The sequence below is a fragment of the Bombus impatiens genome, unplaced genomic scaffold (assembly GCF_000188095.3).
Source record: "Bombus impatiens unplaced genomic scaffold, BIMP_2.2 scf_0089, whole genome shotgun sequence".
NCBI lineage: Eukaryota > Metazoa > Arthropoda > Insecta > Hymenoptera > Apidae > Bombus > Bombus impatiens.
In genome coordinates this window covers 143,636-164,492 of record NT_176508.1, presented here as the reverse complement: position 1 = coordinate 164,492, position 20,857 = coordinate 143,636, and the positions used below count along the sequence as shown (strand labels likewise).

At 43.1% G+C, this 20,857-nt stretch overlaps 1 long non-coding RNA gene across 1 annotated transcript in view; it reads left to right on the top strand.

Moving 5' to 3' along the window:
• Window positions 1-9,144: 9,144 nt before the first annotated feature.
• LOC112214129 overlaps window positions 9,145-20,857 on the top strand; it is a 136,345-nt gene continuing 124,632 nt past the window's right edge. Inside the window, exon 1 of the long non-coding RNA XR_002948045.2 lies at window positions 9,145-9,289. This is a non-coding gene — a long non-coding RNA (uncharacterized LOC112214129). The remainder of the gene's footprint in view (window positions 9,290-20,857) is intronic.

Below are 20,857 nucleotides of genomic sequence, written 5' to 3'. Positions count from 1 at the left end.
AGAGCCCATAGAACCAAACTCAATATGGCGGAGTCAATTGGACGTTCCGTACTTTGGGGTTCTTCCTTTCTCTTTCTCTCTCTCTCTCTCCTTTCTCTCCCCCATCCAGTTTCTGCTTCTCGAGCACCCGGCTCTTCTCTACTTTCTCTCGCTTTATTCCTCTCTCGGTTGCCAACATAATGGAAACACAATCGACTTTGAAACACAATCGATAGTTACAGAGACCACCGAGAGAAAAATTCATGGCTCATCTACTCGTCGACTTTGAATGGCACACACGGAGCCACCCCCATGGTCGAAGCAATTCCCCCTACGGTTGCGCTAGAATTGCAATAGAAGCATTATCGTTGCGCGAGTAGCTTTGTCCTGTTCACCATTTTGTTTTCGATACGAAAGCATTCGATACGAAAATATTAATCACAATGATTTTTCAATAAGAATCTCCATTATCATTCAACTTCGATCGAAGAATTATTATATTTATATACCATAGTAATTAAATATTCATTTCGTATTTCATTCCCCGAGTATCTGCTACTTACGTACACATCTGTATCGGTTCTTCCAATTTACGTAAAGCTTGCCAAGAAGCTGTTCTCCGAACGAAGGACCATTCCATTCAAACATTCACATCCCCGTCAGAGACGGCTGACTCATCGAGGTTCCGACTTACATACGTACCAACATTTGTAAATTCAACGAAACGATCTCTTCCAATTGTAACTAAATAGAAGAACGCTAAATATATACGACACAAGTGCATTTATTTAAATCCATCGATGAAGAAACAGTTCACAGTAATTAGAATTCATCGACGTAGGTGCTGGACATTTCTTTGTAACAACTTTTCTCGAAGAAATAAATTTTCCAATCACGATCCTCGTCGATGGTGTTCGAAGCGTTTCACGGTGGCGTCTCTCGAGTTAAAAATGCCGATCGGCCGCGTCCCATCGCCATGGCGACGAGCGTAGACGTTATAGAGTGCGGCGCTCATTTGTTTGTCATTTCCTCGCGGCGACTCGCGGAAACAAAGGACGAGGCACAAAGCGCGAAACAAAAAGCAATCCGGCAGCGACGGGCGAGCAAGCGCGAAAAGCATCGAGGGGGTGGTACGGTTGGTAGGTTGATGGGGGACAACCGTTGTTGTTGCCTACGGTGGAGGAATAGAGGGATGACGCGATGGGGCCGACCGCGACGAAGCTTGTGTAGGTAGGTAGGAGGGAGAGAGAGTGAAATATCGGGAATTACCTGTTCGGAAGAGAGCATTTCGTCCTCATTTTTATTTCATTTCCGCGGAAAACTCGCCGACCGGCGCGGCGGAACATCCTCTGGCGGATCCTTGCCACGATCGAGCCGATCGAGCGATGCCATCGGTTCTCGGGAGATTGAGGAAATGTCGCGGAATGTGCATTTTCCTGATCTCGTAAAACTTTGATAGATTTTTTATCTAAATGTAAATCGTCAAGAGATACGATCGTGACACTCGTCGTCGCAGCTCAGGCTGTTTGCGCGCGGTTATCTCGTTTGATACGTCTTCGACCGAAGGAAATATTGGTAGCACGGAATAACATTGGTAGGAACGAGTTCCTATATTTGTAGCAAGGGTTTTACACTTTTTACAAGAGGTTCTACGTTACACGGACATCCGAAGATGGGATAAGAACGATGCAAGAAGAGACGAGGAAAGAAAATGTTCCCGGCAAGGTCGTTCGATATCGTTAAGCGTAAAGAATAGTATTAATATTACAAACAGCGTGATATCTTTACGAAATACGTTGCTGTGAATGGAACAAAGGAAGTAGCTGATCGATTGCAATGTGACCAGCGAGATACTCCCTTTTTCCCATAAATAGATAACTAATATACAATAGATAATAAAATAAAGACGTTATTAGGCTCGAGAATTTCGTAATCGTGGAAATAAAAAGAAATTTCTTATGAATGTTCACTCGTAGAACTCTCAAATCTTAGCTACTGATACTTCTTATACGATATACCAATATTTTTTCAGTTACAGGTTCATAGATCGGAGTAGATTAGTTTCGAAAGGGTTTAGACTATCAGGATCTAATAAGTAAGTTTAGATATAAGTTTAGATGTAAGTAAAAGGATGTTAGCAGCGAGTATACATCGAGTACCAAAGCGACGTCCAAAGGATAGATATGTGTATCCGTATAGAAAATAGAAGTGCAAGATCCGAAACACGTGATACGGAATGAAAGATTGTGCGATTTAGTATATTTTGTGAATTACATATTAATGAAAAAAATATTATTTCAGTTACAGAGTACCAACTATATTATTATTTCACTTCGAGCAGGTTCGCGTGATAGCAACGTGTCAACCATATATTTAAAAAGGTTTCGCGGCCGAGCAATTTAACGGTAATGATCGCGCTGTATTATAACGTTGGTGATCTGCATCATGGGATCTTAACAATGGCGATAATATCTGTCGCTAAGAACGAAGGTATTCTCGAAGGAAGAACGTCAATAATGACTACGGTTGGCCGTCGTCGTCTCGTTAGCAACGATGACTCTTCCACTTTTTAGATCCGAACGGCTACGCTTCGAAACTATTCCTTTTCGTCTCACGGTAGCCGAGTGTCGATTACACACGCCGTGGTTATAAATAAACCCGCGTAGAAATTAGTTTATGGAGCGTTTCTTTCACATATACGATCTTGGATTAGCCGTCAGTTTCTTTCTCGTCGCTGACAGTCACAATTTTAAATAGACGCTTGTGCAATGATTTCCACTTTAATTATATCGCTTGTCTCGTTCGTTCGCGCTAGTAAGGGAAGGAATTCGATTCTAATACGACCATTAAGTAATTATTTTTTACGTCTGTTTTACCTCGTTCACAATCGTTACACGATTCCAAACGAGATCGTGCAAACTTTTCTCCACCAATGGAATTTATCTAGGAGCGGAGAGTTGTTTATTTTTAACTACCGACAAAGTTTTCGAATAACGAGCTGTCTTTATTCGTACATTTAATTGAACGAGAGACTTACTTTCGCCCGACGATTTCCGTCAGTTACACAAATGTTTTTTCCGTTCCATCGAAACGTTTGGCTACGATAAAAGCTTCTGCAGCTACATTCGTAATTATCGTAATTTTTTAAATTACTATTTTAATTAAAATAAAACATATGTTCCTACATTCACAGTTGCGATTTTCGTTAATGAGATCCACCTACAGTGGAAATCTGTGCTGTTAAACAATTATTTTAGTTTCATTGGCTCGAAACGATCAACGAATGGAATCGGAAAGTGATCAATTTTCCAAGTATAGAAAATTATAAATACCAGTTTTATTTTGACGCATCCGCTTTCGCATCGTTTTCACGACTTCTTCGAGAGAAAGAAACAGAAATATGATCTTTAAATTCTCGTGATAATTGCGGACACTTTCTTCGTATCGCTCATGGATAATAATTATCAAAGAAAATTTCTGATAATGTCACGCAAAATTCCAAATTACAATTTTTATATTAATTCGAATATCGGATGTATGGGTGTACTTCAGAACTCGTTAAAATTAAACGTTTAACGCATCCACTTTCGCACCGTTTTCACGACTTCTTCGAGAGAAAGAAACAGAAATATGATCTTTAAATTCTCGTGATAATTGCGGACACTTTCTTCGTATCGCTCATGGATAATAATTATCAAAGAAAATTTCTGATAATGTCACGCAAAATTGCAAATTACAATTTTTATATTAATTCGAATATCGGATGTATAGGTGTGCTTCAGAACTCGTTAAAAGGAAACGTAATCTCTAAAGTTTCACGATAATCATGGAAATCTACCGAGAGAACTTCTTTATACCTGCCATTCATCGATGTTTTCGATCCGTGATACTAAGTAATTAACAAGCGTATTATCCAGGGTATAGGACGTGTTGCAACCCTATACAATACTGCTCCATTCTCCATTCCTTGCTCTTTGGATAACCGAACGAGAGACCCATTGACTTCGTTCATTGATTTTACGTCAATCTGTGGAGAGCACCCTTGTGGGGTCTCCGTGATGCATTTACCATACGCGATAAGGGCGGTACGGGATGGGTTAGGGAACCGTCGACACACCCCATGAAAGGGAAATAGAATAGAAATGACCCCCCACGGGAGTCGCATTAGGGACACATGGCCAGGCGACAAAGCCCGATTTTCTGCCAACCCTCCAGGATCTTAGGCATGTATACGGTTACATAACGTTACGTGCTTGTTACCCCATGGATCTGAAGGGGCTGGAACCGAGGGTTGGAATATACACGCGTTACCACCCCTCGAGGGTAGAAACGCCATTTTGTATGTTCAGCATGAACGTCGGACGGACATTTTTCTATTCGAGGTTTCAGGCCTTCGTGGTCGTCGATGTGTGGACTTTATCGAAGTCAAGATCTCTCGAAATATCTTTACTTGCGTTCGAACGGCAACCGTCGTTGCTTCGTCTTTTATATTCCGGAAGGATCTAAGGAATCTTAAGTACCTTGGTCCGTAAGAGTTCGTTAAGATCGAGTCGTTTTAAACGTTCCAGGGAATCATTTTCGCTATTATCTTTCTATATCTATTAGCTACGACGAGAGAAGAGAAAGGACTGCTATAACCGGAGCTTGTGTCTTCCTCGAATCGTCCAAGATCATCTGGAAGGATTCGCTTTCACGGCTCGAAGTGCTGAAACGACAGGACTGATCGCGGCAAATGGATTCGACGGAGCGTACCGTGTAAACCGGAAGATTTGTCGATCCATATCGCGGCTTCTATGGACACCTGTTGTGTCACCAAGGATAGTTTTAGTTTCGCGTTATCGCGACCGGTTGAGTGAGTTTTCGTGTAAACTCGACATATCAGCTCTGCCGGGGTGGTGAAGCGGGGCAAAGCGGAGACAAAGGTTAATTTGGTACGAGCTGTAATCCGTCTCATCCGTCGGATAGAGCAGCAGGACCCCAGGACGGATGACAGGAGCCCGGATTAGTGCCTTGTTCCGTCAAGGATTATATCGAGCGCGAAAAAAAAGATTAATCGATATTTCTAGTTTAGCAGGCTGCCACCATACTTTTAATGAAGTTACCCCTGGGACCATTCCGCGTTCGCGTAAAACGCAAAGAATCGGTGTCGGTGTTTATTATCGACAAAAGCAATAATCAGCAAGATGAACAATTCTCGTTCGATATCGTCGAGAGATGCTTGCTTTTCCTCCTTCTTAATTCATCGGTTAAATCGACGCACGTATCCACCGGCGCAATTCGATGCGTAATTTAAATAAATCGTTGTTCGATCGCGGAACGAACCGAGAAACGGAAGCATTTAGGTTCGTGAAAATTCTACAATTCCGTGCTGGCAATTATTCAATCAAAAAAATTCCATTTTTTACGCAACGTTATCGCGCGTCGCAGAAAGACGAGCACCTAAAGTATGAAATTTGGAAAATGGTCGTCTTCCGCCGGACTTCAATTAACGAGGTACAGTGTGCCTGTGCCTCTACCGCCACCGCCGCCTCCGCGATTTGCCTCACCACGGGGTGGAAACGTGCCCTGGATCGCGATGTTACCATTGTTCGTCATGGTAACATTGCGATACGCGTGTAACCATTGCGGGACTGGGAAGTCGAGACTGGCGTGTTCGTCTCGTCGTTAATATAATGACGAAAATGGTGAAACGGTCCGACATCACGTAGAGGTAATTCGGCACGCGTACACTCGTCTATCAAATTGATTTCCACACTCTGCGTCCTTACCAACACGTTTATTTCGTCACGTTTGCCGGACGTTGGGTAATGCAACATCGTTGGCAAATAACGAGAACATTGACAAATTTTTTTTTACTCCCATCGAGGCGTGATTGTCTTTCCAATCTCGTTATACCGTTATTATCATCAACACGAGACCGTAATCGAATTTTTAAGAAGAAGACAGAAGAACTGTAATTATCTAAATTGGAAAAAATTCTACCTATACACACACATCGAACTATAAAAATATGTACTCTTTCCTTTTTAATTCAACAATATATACACAATCAACAATTTAATTAACCATTAAATGAAACAAAGATGGTTGGTAACTGGTGGTACTACGCGAAAAAAGAAGTCGAAAATATAGAATAAAAATTTTTCTTTTGATGCTTTGTTTTCGAGAAAATCGACTTTGAATTTTCGATCGGTACGCGTGCACTTTATCTCGTCTCGTTATAACGGACCTCACTGTAGATCGTTGTCTCGATGGACAAATTAAAAAAAAAAAAAAAATGTTTGTTTTATATTTTCAACTTCTTTTTTCGCGTAGAATTCCGCTTGTACCACCAGTTACCAACCACCCTGTATATAGTGTTTGAAAGTGATCCTTAAAGTATGTTTCGAAATAAGTACATATGTTGAAACGATCAAGATCTTAGTCAAATTTTCTGAAACGTCGATACTGTTAATAACGCTAAATGGCATGGTATTATCGTAATTATCAATGTCAGATTGTAATCGTATTTTTCAAAAAAAAAAAAGCAAACTAAGATAACATTTTTAGTTGCTGAGCCTGGCCTTTAAGCGTACTTCGAGCCAGAAAGATTACGTTAGATGGTATTCGCTGATTTCTGGCAAATAAGCATCCTTCGGGTCCAGGTCATTTCACTGTTCAGAACGGATCATGGGCAACGTGTATTTTTCTCTATAGATGTTGCACGTAAATGGCTGGTAGAACTAGAAACGGTAGCCAGAATATAAGGCTCGAGCACAGGACGTGACGGATCACTTTTGGAATATATGTTGGAGAATGAAGATCGAGGAGCGTAAGTGCAACCGTCGCACCGCTGTTTCTGCTTCCTTTCCTTTCTAATTGACCAACGTTGCCAGTCAATCGAGTGGTAAATTATAGGTCTCAGGGAAAGGATAACGATTATTAGTCGAACGCTAGACTATAAACAAACGATAATAATTTCGAGTTCCGGCAAAGGAAGAACACGTAACAGAAGAGGCTATATCTACAAACTCGCACGTTATTTAACGATTTCAAATAAATTCACTCTTCTGTTTGTGCAATCAAAATTTTGATAACTTCATTTGTCGAATTAAATCAATATCCACATATCGGTGTACGTAGCTATATATACATGAAACATTCTGACCGAAACGGTGCCAACGATTTGGCGGGTCAAAGGCGTTCACAATGGGATTCGACTAGGTTCGAGGAACGATTGAAAATGGTATCTAGATAAAGTTGGCCACATTTAAGGGTCGATCGAAATCTTATCGGCGATGGCGATCATAGACGCTGTGGGTCACACTCGAGTTGGCTGTTTAATTTATCGAGCGTGACGATAATAACTCACGGCACGGGTTTCGACGCTGCGGAACGAACAAGGGCGGTCGATGATGACGATGACGATAATAATAACGGTGCCGGTCGTAATAATAAAGAGCCAGTGGAGGGCCACTCTCTGCTATTCGAATACGCCGTGTGGTTATTTCAAAGGTCTACTTAGCATTCGGTGTCACGTAGAGCCCACGGTTTAATACATCAAAAACTCGGGAATCCATCGTCTACCCTCTCGGTCCTCCTTACCGTCGCGACACCCCTGGGGGTACCACGGTATTCATTTGTTCAAACTTGCAACCCTCTCGAGGACTGTGCGTGCCTTTTGTTTTGGCCGACACGAATTCTGATTGGATCGTTCGCCAGGTACTGCCGGCCATGGCAGCCTTTTCCCGGACTAGGGTTATCGGGCCAATAGTCTCCTCGAGGGCGTTCCTGGGCGGGGATTCAAACGCGTCCTACATCTGTCGCTGTTGTCATCATTATTATTATTATCATCGTGGTTCGTTGGACGTACACCTTTATGAGTTTCCGGCCGAACCCGCAACGTCGGTAACGCCACTCCTATGTGGCGCTTCCGCCACTACCTGCTAGGTGGCGATAGTTACATGTTTGTTGGCGTTTGATAGAAACATGTTTATAATCTATAACGATATTGATATTAATGGATTATTAATTATTTTGATATTAAAAGTAGATTTTATCGAAGATTGAAATCTCTTGTAAGATAAAATTACTGTGGCAGATTGACGAGAATAATGAGTTTATCGCGTTTATAAGGGGATAGGACATTTTACTTTCGATTAACGTTGCATTAATACGTCTGTAGAATAATACGCATATAACGATACGTATGTAAAATACGTAGATATTAATACTGTAAGATGTTAATTCAATCTTTAGAAAAATACATCACGTTTCTCATTATAGTCGTTATTCGAATATTAAATACACATATGTAAACGTCCATTTATGGAAATTTTCATGACGATGTTTCCCGCGGTTATGTCAAAAAATTAACGGTCATCTCGCCATCTATGTAACTCGTAGTTGTTACAAAACGGCGGTGCACGGTGACGTGCTCTTGTTTTACAACGATAAAAATTACAACGAATTAGCGAAACCGGCCGTTTTATCCCTGGTCTATGTCGGGCTGAAGTATCGCGCGAGTAAATTCGAGTGCGTTTAGAGTACTGAAGTGGCTGAAAGTTCCGTGGTAAATGCAATTTTCGTCGAACGTCGCGATCACGTTGGTCGCGTTGACGGGCATATTTTTAAAAAACGGAGAGGAACAACGCGCTCGGGGTTCGTTGAATGACGTTAATCGCTTTTAGTGTTCTCGTGCGGATCGTTTAATGGCATCTAATTTCACGTGGCCCTGGGAGAGAGCGAGAGAAAGGAAGAGAGAGAGAGAGAGAGAGAGAGAGAGAGAGAGAGAGAGAGAGAGAGAGAGAGAGAGAGAGAGAGAGAGAGAGAGAGAGAGAGAGAGAGAGAGAGAGAGAGAGAGAGAGAGAGAGAGAGAGAGAGAGAGAGAGAGAGAGAGAGAGAGAGAGAGAGAGAGAGAGAGAGAGAGAGAGAGAGAGAGAGAGAGAGAGAGAGAGAGAGAGAGAGAGAGAGAGAGAGAGAGAGAGAGAGAGAGAGAGAGAGAGAGAGAGAGAGAGAGAGAGAGAGAGAGAGAGAGAGAGAGAGAGAGAGAGAGAGAGAGAGAGAGAGAGAGAGAGAGAGAGAGAGAGAGAGAGAGAGAGAGAGAGAGAGAGAGAGAGAGAGAGAGAGAGAGAGAGAGAGAGAGAGAGAGAGAGAGAGAGAGAGAGAGAGAGAGAGAGAGAGAGAGAGAGAGAGAGAGAGAGAGAGAGAGAGAGAGAGAGAGAGAGAGAGAGAGAGAGAGTATTCGGTAGAGTTTACAGCGTCGTAATTTATCGACGTCGAGGCTTCGATCTGCTGCCTGTTGATCGTGGGAGCCCAGTGTCCTTAACGGGTAAGTGAATTTCGCATGCGTGTCGATCCAGCTGAAAGAAATACGCCATGTCAGAAAGCGGAGCCGAGTGAACTTCGGCACGATTCATCCTGTCAAAGGTCAGAGGTTTTAATATCCTGTGTTGGACACCCACTTGGCAGCGATAATTCGAATTAATAAGCGCAAATTGCCGAGTCGTGGTTAATACAGGCACATTTCGGGACTAACTCTGTACCGCGCATAGGGATATTTTAACCTCAACGAAATGGATTCTCGGAACATATCGGAACGACCAATCGTGACAGACAGCTTCCGCAGTCCTCAGAATCGTACGTTCAGAAATTAATGCCCGCAGATCGGCCATATTGGAATCGAACGTATTATACGTTCGTTCTATTCCGAAATTACATGCAACATGTAATTACATCGATATCGTTGATTACGCGTACACGTAAAGAAAATGTTTAGAAACAGGTGTTTACATAAGATATTCAAGAATTTTGGCGTTACTTTGCGAGAACTGTCTAACGATGTAAATAAACGAGAGGTTATGCAAACATACTTTATATCTACATCGATCTATTTTTATCTTATTGTATAATAACATTCGAATAACTTCTTCGTATTTTATATATTTTTCTTGCAACTTTTTAAACGATCTAAATTTATATAATATTATTCTCCCATTTGTATCTATATAACGTTCGGATCAAGTTTAGTCAGAAAAAGAAAGACTGGAAAGTATTCGAAATATAGGATTTTCGAAACGCGTGTTTAATCGTAGTTTTCAAAAAGCTTATTTAATATTGATATTCGCCCGATAATGTTCGACGTGGCCGCGGCTTCCAGACGAAACGTGTTTTCGTCGTTAATCGATACAGTTGGCTGGCCAAGAGTGCCAATATTTTCCACAACGGACTTTTAATTGTCTGGTGCTTGCCGCGGTATATTGCGTTGCATTGTGCAGCGTTGAAAGAAAGCGTGTCACGTGGTCGAATCGAAATTAATATTTTCTATTTTCGCGGACAATATCCCATTTTGTATAGCCGAGCGCATTCGCTTATTGTCTCGTGTATGAACGCACGAAGCGTCGATACAAGGCGTGCGTGTGCGTGTATAGAACATCCAGCTAGAGAAAGCGGGAGGGAGAGAAATGGAAAGAAAGAAAAGCAGAGAAAGACGCGAGCGTAGTAAAACATAGTGTTAGGTGGAAAAAAGAGAATATAAAAAAATGACGACACTTGTAGAGACGCGTCCATACTTTTGTATCCTATTGCTGGGTCCGGGGTACAAATGACACTCATTTGTACTGATAGGGATCGTTGCTCGTCTCGCAAAAAGCGCGGGGCTTAATGACCAAGATGCACCTATACGATATCTCGTCACAGATCCGTCAGCGATATCGAGCGTGGCTCAACAATGCGTCCGTCGGAATTAAAAATGTATTATACAAGCTGTCGTTCGGCCTGTGTTCCGTTTAATCGACTCGATCCTCGTTACAACGCGAAACGGGAAAACACTTCACTCGAATGTGCTCGTTTCACGTTTTACCGTTCTGTTTTTTTTTTTTTTTTTTTTTTGTTTTGTACGAAACTTCTTTTCGCCACTGTTCAAATTATCTTTATTCGTTAACATGTATGAAAATGAAAAATTCAGTTTTTGAAAGTTAAATAGAAGAGATAGATAGATAGATAGTTATTGAGGTGAAACATGTTAGGTTAAGCTTGATTCATAGTTGTATAAAATATCTGGCTTCGATGTTACGTTTATGGGCGTGTAAAATATAGATTGAATGTAACTGAATAAACGAAGTAATAATATAACTGGTACTTTCGTCTATCCGCAACGGTATCATCCCGAGTTTGTTTCATACGATGCATTGCAATTGAGGAACTTTATTAAATTCCGATTAACCGATCCTTCGAATTCTAGCATTTCAGCACGAACCGGATAACGTTTATTCTTCGTGATACGTCGTTCATCGCTGTTGAAATAATATCTAGATAATCAAATTTTAACATTTGCATAACAATACACGTCACCTGTGAAGATGGTGTATGTGTTTGTGCCATGAAAATGAGTAAGACGTTTATAACAATTTACGATAGTATGAATATGTCGATGCTAGTCTGATGCTATTCTGTGCTATTAAATGGGCGATACTTTTACAGCTTCGTCGTATTCGCACGTCGTTCGGCAAGAAGCGGCAATAATAATTCGAAGTAATAATAAATCGTTCGTTACGACAAGACCAATTATCTGACAATATCTTAGGAATATTGTATAGAGTGCAAAACGCGGGAAAATCGATGGGATAAGATAATTGGATAGTTGTTTCTCACGGAGTAAGTATATTTCGGCAGCTACATTCGCAGTTAGAGCGGAGATTAGCCGCAGTAATTATCGGGGTAGCATTTTCCTTTGAATCAGGCCTAGTATCGAGCGATTTAGCGGTTGCCGCTCGGCCAGAGGTGATGATGCAAGCCGAAGACGATAATCAGCACGATAATGCGAATGATTGTGTAGAACGCCGGTCCGTGTTAATTATATGTTCGCCGATACATCGTGCGACGCGCCTCCGTGCATTATCCGATTTATCGCCGGCGGACGTTTGAACGGATACGCACTGTTGTGCACGCTGCATAATGCGTCGTGTTTGCGAGTTCGCAAAGTCACTTTCTTGCATTCTTCGTCGCATTTTCGATTGAAAAATTCGTCAACTCGTATTTCGTTACATACAGGGTGGTAGGTAACTGGTGGTACAAGCGAAAAGGGGGTGATTCTACGCGAAAAAAGAAGTCGAAAATATAGAATAACAATTTTTCGTTCGAGGCTTTGTTTTCGAGAAAATCGACTTTGAATTTTCGATCGGTACGCGTGCACTTTATCGCGTCTCGTTATAACGGATCTCACTGTAGATCGTTGTCTCGATGGAAAAATTAAAAAAAAAAATGTTTGTTCTGTATTTTCAACTTCATTTTTCGCGTAGAATCACCCCCTTTCCGCTTGTACCACCAGTTACCAATCACCCTGTATAATACATTAAATTCGAATCGATATCTCGAATACTACAAAGCTAAAGATAAATGTGTCGTGAATAGTTAAGTTATTGTCCCGTTAACCTTTCACATTGCGGGGCTCGTGAGGAGGTTTACGGATCAGATTTAAATATGAAAAGACACATTCGATAGGATTAGTATTATAAGTGTGTTTAGTTAACTAATCAAGCAAACAAATACGTACGTCTTGTAAATAATGTAAAGTTAATATGTAGACAGCTACCGTAACACGATATCCTCTAATTGTTTAATAACAAATTCGGCAAATGGATAGATACTGTTTGTTACAGCGCGTAAAGAATTTCCTTGTTTAAAGAGCCACGAAAATGTTTCTTAAAGCGACGGCTAGAAAATACCGACGAATAGCTGATTAATTTGATCAGAATTCGATAAACTTCGAATCTTCTGTGTATCGCAGCTGTTCCTATTTTCCAACACGAACTAGATTAGATGTTCAAGTATACTATCGAGGAGTTTGCCAAAGAGACAAGAATTCTTGTTAAAACACCACCTTATTCCCGTTGCAAATCGGCGAATTAAACGTTTCAAGCTTCACGCGCACGTGAGTTTGCTGGGGGACGTTAGCACGCTTTTAACCATCGGCCTAACCGTTCATCGAGCCTTGCCTCTTTGCCTCTGTGAAACCGTTAGTTGTTGGCTTCGACCAACGAAAAATCGCCGCGAAGAAGCGTAAAAGACCGAAAAGGCGTACGAAAAAGAACGACGAAGAAGCGAGAGAAGCACGACTGTAAAAGAGAAATGGGTGAAATAGGGACGCTGACGAAAATAGAAAAAAAAAAAGAAGAGGGAGGAAGAGAAAAGAAAGAAAAGTAGAAACGTCGCGATGCGGCGGAGGAAGTTGAAAAATGTCAGCCGGTAAATTGGAAGTACGGGTCGAGTACGGCAGCCCCGACGTCAAATAAACATGCCAGGACGAGCAATTTCGTATATTAGAAGGTCCCGCAGGGTAGGTGCATCCTGCGTCAGGGCGCGTGAGCTACGGTGATGATGTTTGACCGCAGGACGCATCAGGGACTCACTTGCACGGCCGATGCAATTGCATATGCCGACCGCAAAGTAAATGGGCACTGGCTGGTGGGAATTAAGGATTCTCGCTGGAGAAATCGAGTGTTCCCTGTGCGCGACGTTCGATCAGTTCATGTACACGAGATACACGGTGACGATTTTCCATGGTTCTTGGGAACGATTCGAGCAAACAGACGACGGTGCTTCGTTTAACGCCGCTGTTACGAGACGGCAGATTGATGAAATCGTCGGTTATTCCTGCGGTCTTGCGGTGGACAATTTAATGCGCGTCTTTAAAGGACGTCGCATCGACCGATGTTTCTTTTGCACTAATAACTGGACGTTGCATAATTCGAACGAGATTCGCGGATGCGTGATTGGATCGTAAATGGAACATCTTTGCATTGTTTCCAGTTAGTAACCGCATAATATGGAACCTCGTGTCAATTATGTAACGTGGTTGCATCAGATCGTGTAGAATATTACCTTTTCGAACGGAAGAGAAATATCGGAGACCTTCGTCGATTATCACCCGTGTTATAAAATTACTTATTCGCTGACTGTTTCGACGCAATTACGAGAGAAAGACGCGAAACATGTCGGTCACGTAACGATCCGAACGTCGAAACAAAGCTCTTCGGTAATTTGGCAACGAGTTGGGGTGAGAAGGTGAAAATCTTCGAGGTTAAATTCGAGACACGCGAAATTTGAATAATCTTCAGACGAAAGTCGATCTGGCAAGGGTGGCGAACCCTGTAATCTCGGCCACGTGCAATAACGACAACAGAAGGGGGGAAAAATGGTCGGAGAGTAGAAAACGGGAGAGCGAACCAGTCGATAGCAGCCGGCTCAACCGTAGGAGGTTCGAGCGATAAGTATCTAATAGGAATGTAGTACGAGCTTGTAATAACGTTACACAACGAACCGGTGTAATACGATTGATGGTGAAAAAATTTATTTGCCCTTACCTGCCACGGATCCACGGAGCTACGTGAAAGTCCCTGGAATATAAGATTCGAGGGAATCGAGCGGCACTCACGAGTGCAATTCGCCAAATCTAATTTGCATGCGATCGAACGCGGAACCCACTTAAGCACGGAGTTCCGCCGTGGAAACTTCCCGCGGGGGAAAAAAGTTCTCGTCATGACTGCATTTCGTTTCGAGCTCGTTGAATTAGATGCCGGTATAATGCCGGCTTTCTGCCATTTTGATTATTTCGTTCTCCCGTTCGCTTGATACGGCTTTAATCCGTTTGTACGCTTGCTGGAACAAACCGTTCCGAATTTCATTTTTCCGAAAGGAGTTCATTCCTCTTGAATCGATTCTGCGAGTTTGATTTTACTTCACGATTAGCAGAAAGTATTTCAATGTGACATAAATAGTATTTTAATACGGTCTGTTAGGTTTAAAGATAAGATATAGCCGAGATTTAAATATTATTAAAGACGAGATTAAAATAGATATTTAACGTTGCGCTAATGGAGCATGCTTAAAATATTCGCGAGGAAAGAATGTATTTAGTTAAAAGGACGTATTTTCTTAGATCGTCGTGAAATCAAAGAAAAGGACAACCGCGTATCGTGTTCTTCTTTCGGTCTTCGGTTATTCCATTAATAGTACATCGATAATTACTAGAATCATCTTAGTATCGAATACGATGAACGACAAGGGGGAAAGATATCGTCCTGTTGAACGAAGAATATAAAAATAATTCTCACTCATCGAATATTCGTAACACGTAATTCTCGCGCGACTAGATCGGAATCGGTTCTCTGACAATAATTCTTACGGAAGAGAATCTCAGGCCGTGATTCGTTTAAATTATAACGCCTAACGTTGTCGAGGCAAGCAAGCAAACACGAGGGCGCCGGGATCATCCCGATACTATCGATAAATTCAAAGAAGAGAGGGGTCCAATCCATTCGAAATGCCAGATCCATTTCGCGCCTGCTCGATCTTCCCGGAGGGCACAGCAGTGCCGTAAGGACTCGTAACTAGTTAGAGGGGAAGTGTTTCGTCCCTTCCTTTTTCTTCCTCTTTTTACCTCTTTCTCATCCTTTCGCCGCGACGCAACGATTGCTCGTACCATTTCCATGATGAAACAGCCGATGGTGGAGGGGCCATAGAAGGGGGCATGTAACGTGTCGACGACGTCTCGACGATGACTGGTGCATCCTGCTCGAGAGACGCGAACGAGAGACGCGTGATTCTCAGAAAAGGCCAGGTCTGCCTTCGGCCCGTCCGATAGAGTCATCACGTGTCGGCGCTAGGATAGTGGTTTTATTGTAACATATCGAACGTGGATACCAGTTGGGGGCCAGGTTCCGAAGGAGAGAGGGCTGCGGGCACGTTCTTTCAGGCCAGCAGCCACAGAGAAGAAACGAATTGCGGGGCTAGTTGTCCTGTATCGCAGCGGGATGTCTGAATGCACGGTGTATGATTGATCTGACACGTAGTGGGGGCACCGTGGTCTGGTCGCACGTACCTGGTACTTCGATTCGTTCAGCAACCCTTCGCCTTGGATCCTCTTTCCATCTTTGTTCGCGAACCGTTTGTCGATATTGCAAACCACGCATCGTCACGCGTTTACAATGGAAATCCAAAGGATCTTGTACCTAACGATCGTGTCTCGGTTGCAAGGCCGTGAAGCGTGTTTGCTCGCGTGTGCGCGTCCTGGGATAATTAGACCTTGGAGGAATCGTTTCGTGAATTTCCACGGTTGTTGCTGATCGTTCGATAACGTTGATAGACCGAAATTGGTTTCATCCTACGTTAATGACACCTTTTCAGAGAGCTTCAATTATCCCCCGCTTGTTCCCCTGCGGTCTACTTGGTCGGTCGGTCTCGTCGTCCATACGTGGTGCCGCGACAAAAACGCGAGCGAGAACGTGAGACGTGTTAATTAGAAAAATGACGAAACGAACCGCGACACACGCGGTGTTCTCGCTAACGCGAGAGCACGGCCCTCGCCCGGGCAAAATGCATTATCGTAAGTACAAGATTGCGTGTTTCAATTATGAGAAGGCTCGCTCCGAGGTATATTGGGATTGCTTCCATCCTTCTCTTCCCGTTGTCTTCTTGGTCCACACTGGGAGAATCGCTTCATCATAATCGGTCATCCAACGTTTTTCTACGGAGCATACCCCCCGCTGTCTCTACGCCCGGATATCTTAGCATCGAAATGCCGCGCTGACAGGCAAAGAATTTGATATCGTGATTAGCTCGTTACGGTATTGTGCGTTAACGCGTTGCCACGAACCCTGGGCCCTGCCCGATCGTCATTTCACTCGAAACGCGGCCGAGCGAGACTTTACGAGCCTTCGATTCGTTGTCGAAGACGCGGAGTAATTGATTTCGAGCCACCATATGCAAATAGGGGGATGGAAGCTGTGGTTCGTGGCCGATGTAAATGTTTAATTGGATCGTGCGGGTTCGTCGAGGGAAAATAATCCTGTGGTTAATACGTGCGTGGGAACCAATTAATTATTAGAAAGGCGACGACAGCCCCGGAAAAGCGTACATTTTTTCTATTAACTCTAAATATTTAAATATCTTGAAAACGCGTATAACAACATCGCAAGCTTTTCTGTTCTTCTTTCAAGTGTTTCACGATGTCTGCTAGTTTTCTTTTCTTAACCAAATTGAATCTAGAACAACGAAACGAATGAAAATAGCTATCACGAACTGAGTCGAGTTTATTCTACAAATATTTAACTAATCGCTCATTTACCTATACATAATTACCTTTTCCTTTTCAAAAGATCAGGACGATTAAGTTTACGTTCGATAAGATTACTCCGTGGAATTTCTCGTATAAAAAGGCTGGTATTATAATAGTACTCATTCGATAAAGGTCAGTGTCGAAGGTGTATACGTCTTGTTTGCGAAAAAAGTGGCGAAGGAGTTTCTTGGCAAAGACTATCGGGTAGATCTGTCGGCGAGATTCGCGGAGTATTCGAAGGTGTTACTGGAACTCAAACTCGGCACTCTTCTATTTGCCGTTTGAGTCCTTTCGACAGGGGTGCAACGGCACAAACCCCCTTGCTCAACCATGGCCTCATTACCAAAGCAAATATTTTATAGACGAGCCCTCGGTGACGACTCGAGCAAGAATCTGAAGGAGGCGAGATGCTGCCGGAATCGATGTAAAAAAAGGCCTCGAATAAAGCGCGAGTTCCTTTTTCCTGTCTTCCAATCTCTGTCCTCGACCGAACCCCCTGGCTCCGACCTCGCTCCGTAGGCGGCGGGAAACGACAGGGGAGGAAGAGAAAGAAAATAGAAAGAGGAATCTCTCTTTTCACTGGCTCTCCCCGATTTACTTTTCAACTCGCTTGTTTTATATCCACTGTCGGCTCTTCCTTGTCCTCTCGAGTCGTCGATATTCCGACGTGAAACGATCGGCGTTAAAAATTAGATAGGTCGCGCGGCCTCTCTTCACCCTCTTCGCCCCTGTTTCCGTGCTTGCCGCGAAGTTGACTGAAAGATGGAAACGGGAACCACGGAGATGGAATCTCTTTCTTCTTACCGTGCACGTCTGCGTGAAACGAAGTCGATGATACTATTATGACAACGTAAGCTTAGCTTCACTACGTTCTTCGTTTAGTTTGGATCAATCGTAGGATGAGTTTCGTCGGAACTAAAAAATCGCGATACCTTCTGCTCGACTGGATATACCGGGGACAAGCGTTTTAGCTTGTGTTTTACATGTCGAGATTTAGTTGAGACAGTGGGGTCTAGTCGTCCTGCGAATAGACGCGTGGAAGAAATACGAGACTCGTCCGGTACTCTCATTGTAGGATAATCGCTGTTAGTAGAATGATACGAAACCGTGTCGTCGCTTCTTACACCGATCTCGAAGAAGAAGCAGGTGTATCAATTCGACGAGTATATTTCTTTCCCGTCTATCGTTTCTTGAAATTCTTAATGACGTTAGAATATTCCAAGTTTGAAGATCCCCTTTCGTCGTCGCTGTAACGCACGATATTCTGGATCGTCAATTTCTATAATACGCTTAAATTGATCCTTTAGGCGACGCTGGCATTGACGCAGTGTGTCCTTTAGTGTTCGACTGAATCGTCAATTTGTCTAGCATTATCCAGAACGTAAGGAAAGGATGGAGGGTCGAATTGTAGAGGGGTGGCGAACTAAGGAAAGGAGGGAGGGGTGGGAGCAAAGGCGGACCCAGCATCTCCAAAGGATTTCGTGTATTTAGGATAACAAGCTGCTCCGCCCCTGAATTGGTATGCAGAGACCCACGAGTAACTCCTTTATATTGACATATCGTGGAACGTGATCCAAATACATGCGACATTATACCGAATTGCGAACAAAGCTGGCGCCGCTGCAACGGCAGCAGCCTCGTCAAATTGTCCATGAATAGAAAACAAATCGTCCGTAAGGCAAATTCGTGTTCCCGGGGAACGACGTAGCCGTACGTACGAATCGATTACGAATGCGACTCGATGTCGAGACTGCGTCGATTTCGCTACCACATTGCGTTTCCACATTTATAATTACGAAATGCCATGGAACGCGGTTGTATAGGCAAATTTATATTTTTCTCAATGGAATTTGTTTCGCCCTTTGAACATTGCAACGAACATTTTTTACATCGAGTATCTTCTATATTCTTTAATATCACGATCTTTTATTACGACCGTGTAGATACGAGCGAATACACTTACGAACGTGACGTTACGTTCGACGTGGCTACGACACGAGGGTCAAAGGGTAAAATTTCAAACGCGAAACTCAGGAAACTGATATCGATGGGTCACGAAAAGCCGACTGAAAAAATAATAATAGGAAATGAAGGTCCTTTCCACGATCGCGCCGGCCAAATAACAAAGTAACCGAAGATGGATATCCGTTTCAAATATTCACGCCCTTTTCGCGCCGCGGCGTGAAATTGATGCGTTTAGGAACCCCTTTACTGGTAGGCGGACAGTTACGCCGGCATAAATATTGCCAAGAGCCCTGCTGACCACATGGCACAGATACGGCCCTGAATAATGTGCGTGCTTGCGTACTGCGTTTCCGCAGGCTAACCGAAAGATTTAACCATAGCCGAAACATAGCCAAACACCAAATAATTTATTATTAATTTCATTGTTTCGTCTGTGCAATGAACATTAACGAACAACGCGATAATCTTCGCAAATGCTTCACGTTGTATCTCTCTGTGGCAATTTTAAAGACAATAGAGAAATGGCGTTTCGACGGGGAGGAAAATCTGTACGTTGCGCGCCGGTGTGTTTACCTCGCCACGGTTACATCGGCTTTGCGAGGTAGGAAACGATATTTGTTCAGGCATCCCGCTAGGAAATTCAAGGCGACTAAGAGATTATTCGCGGCACCCGTTGCGTGAATATATAATAGCGTGGCGTGTTTATGTATCCAGCTATGACAGGCACTTCCGTTTCCGTCGAGCGCTCTTGACTTCGTTCCGTTTCTGACCGCGTAAATGTGTTTACACCACGCTGTCGTCTGTCGCTGGTCTCCCTCGTGAGGAACGTTCCTTGTATTCGTCATGCACGAATTCCCAATTTTCCATTTTGCCAAATTCCATCGATTCGTCGAGACTCGCTTTACGCATCGTCTGTAAATCTTTCACGATGCAGCATCGTCGACGATCGTCGTATAATTTTAGCTTTTCGTTACTTTGAAAATGACGATCAGCAATCAACGTCCCGCGAGACGCTTCGTAGTTATTAATTCGAATATAATTTCTGCAATTATTTCGAAGCAGTCGTCCGTTATACAGCGTTATTTATTTTTCTTTTTCCATTTACGGCTCGTCCTTCCGGCCATTTTCCTCACCAATTTATCAGTTTCTACCGCCCTCTCACGTCCATTAACTTAATTAATTTTTCTCAAGTGTTCGTTCTACGTTTCGGACCTCGAAAGCTGTGTGCCGAGAAGTGTCAAACTAACGAACGTGTTCTGAAAAATGGAAGGCTCCAATGGTGGCTCAGGTGTTGATTGTTTCGTACACGTACAAACTCGCGGTCGCTGGTGCGCGCGCGCGCGCGAGCTCGAACGCTCACAGGGCGGCGAATGCCAACGGTTTGTACGCTGCTAATCGCCATCTGTTCCGCCAAGTGACTCGACACATTGCAATATTGTTAATTATTCAAATTCGCGTTGTAACGCCATGCTTGGTAGATGTTCGGTAATCTTATCGAGGCAACCTCGCTACCTTTTGTACACACATGCATCCACTTCGCACCTCATTATCAATTCTTAATTGAATTTTACCTAAGCGAATTCCGTTAACCCGTTTGATATCTCTAACATCATCCTTACGCGAATCTCGTCCTCCGTGTTCGTTATTTCATCACAAATATGATCTTGGTAAATTACATAGCAAGATCCGTGAAAAAAACCGAGAAATCGCTGAAAACTTGCTGAAAAATTCATGAAGAACCCTAGCTTAGGAGCGACGATGTGAACGAAGAAGTTCAGTTCGTCACGCTGAAGGAGTCTAATATTAGAGTAGGCAACG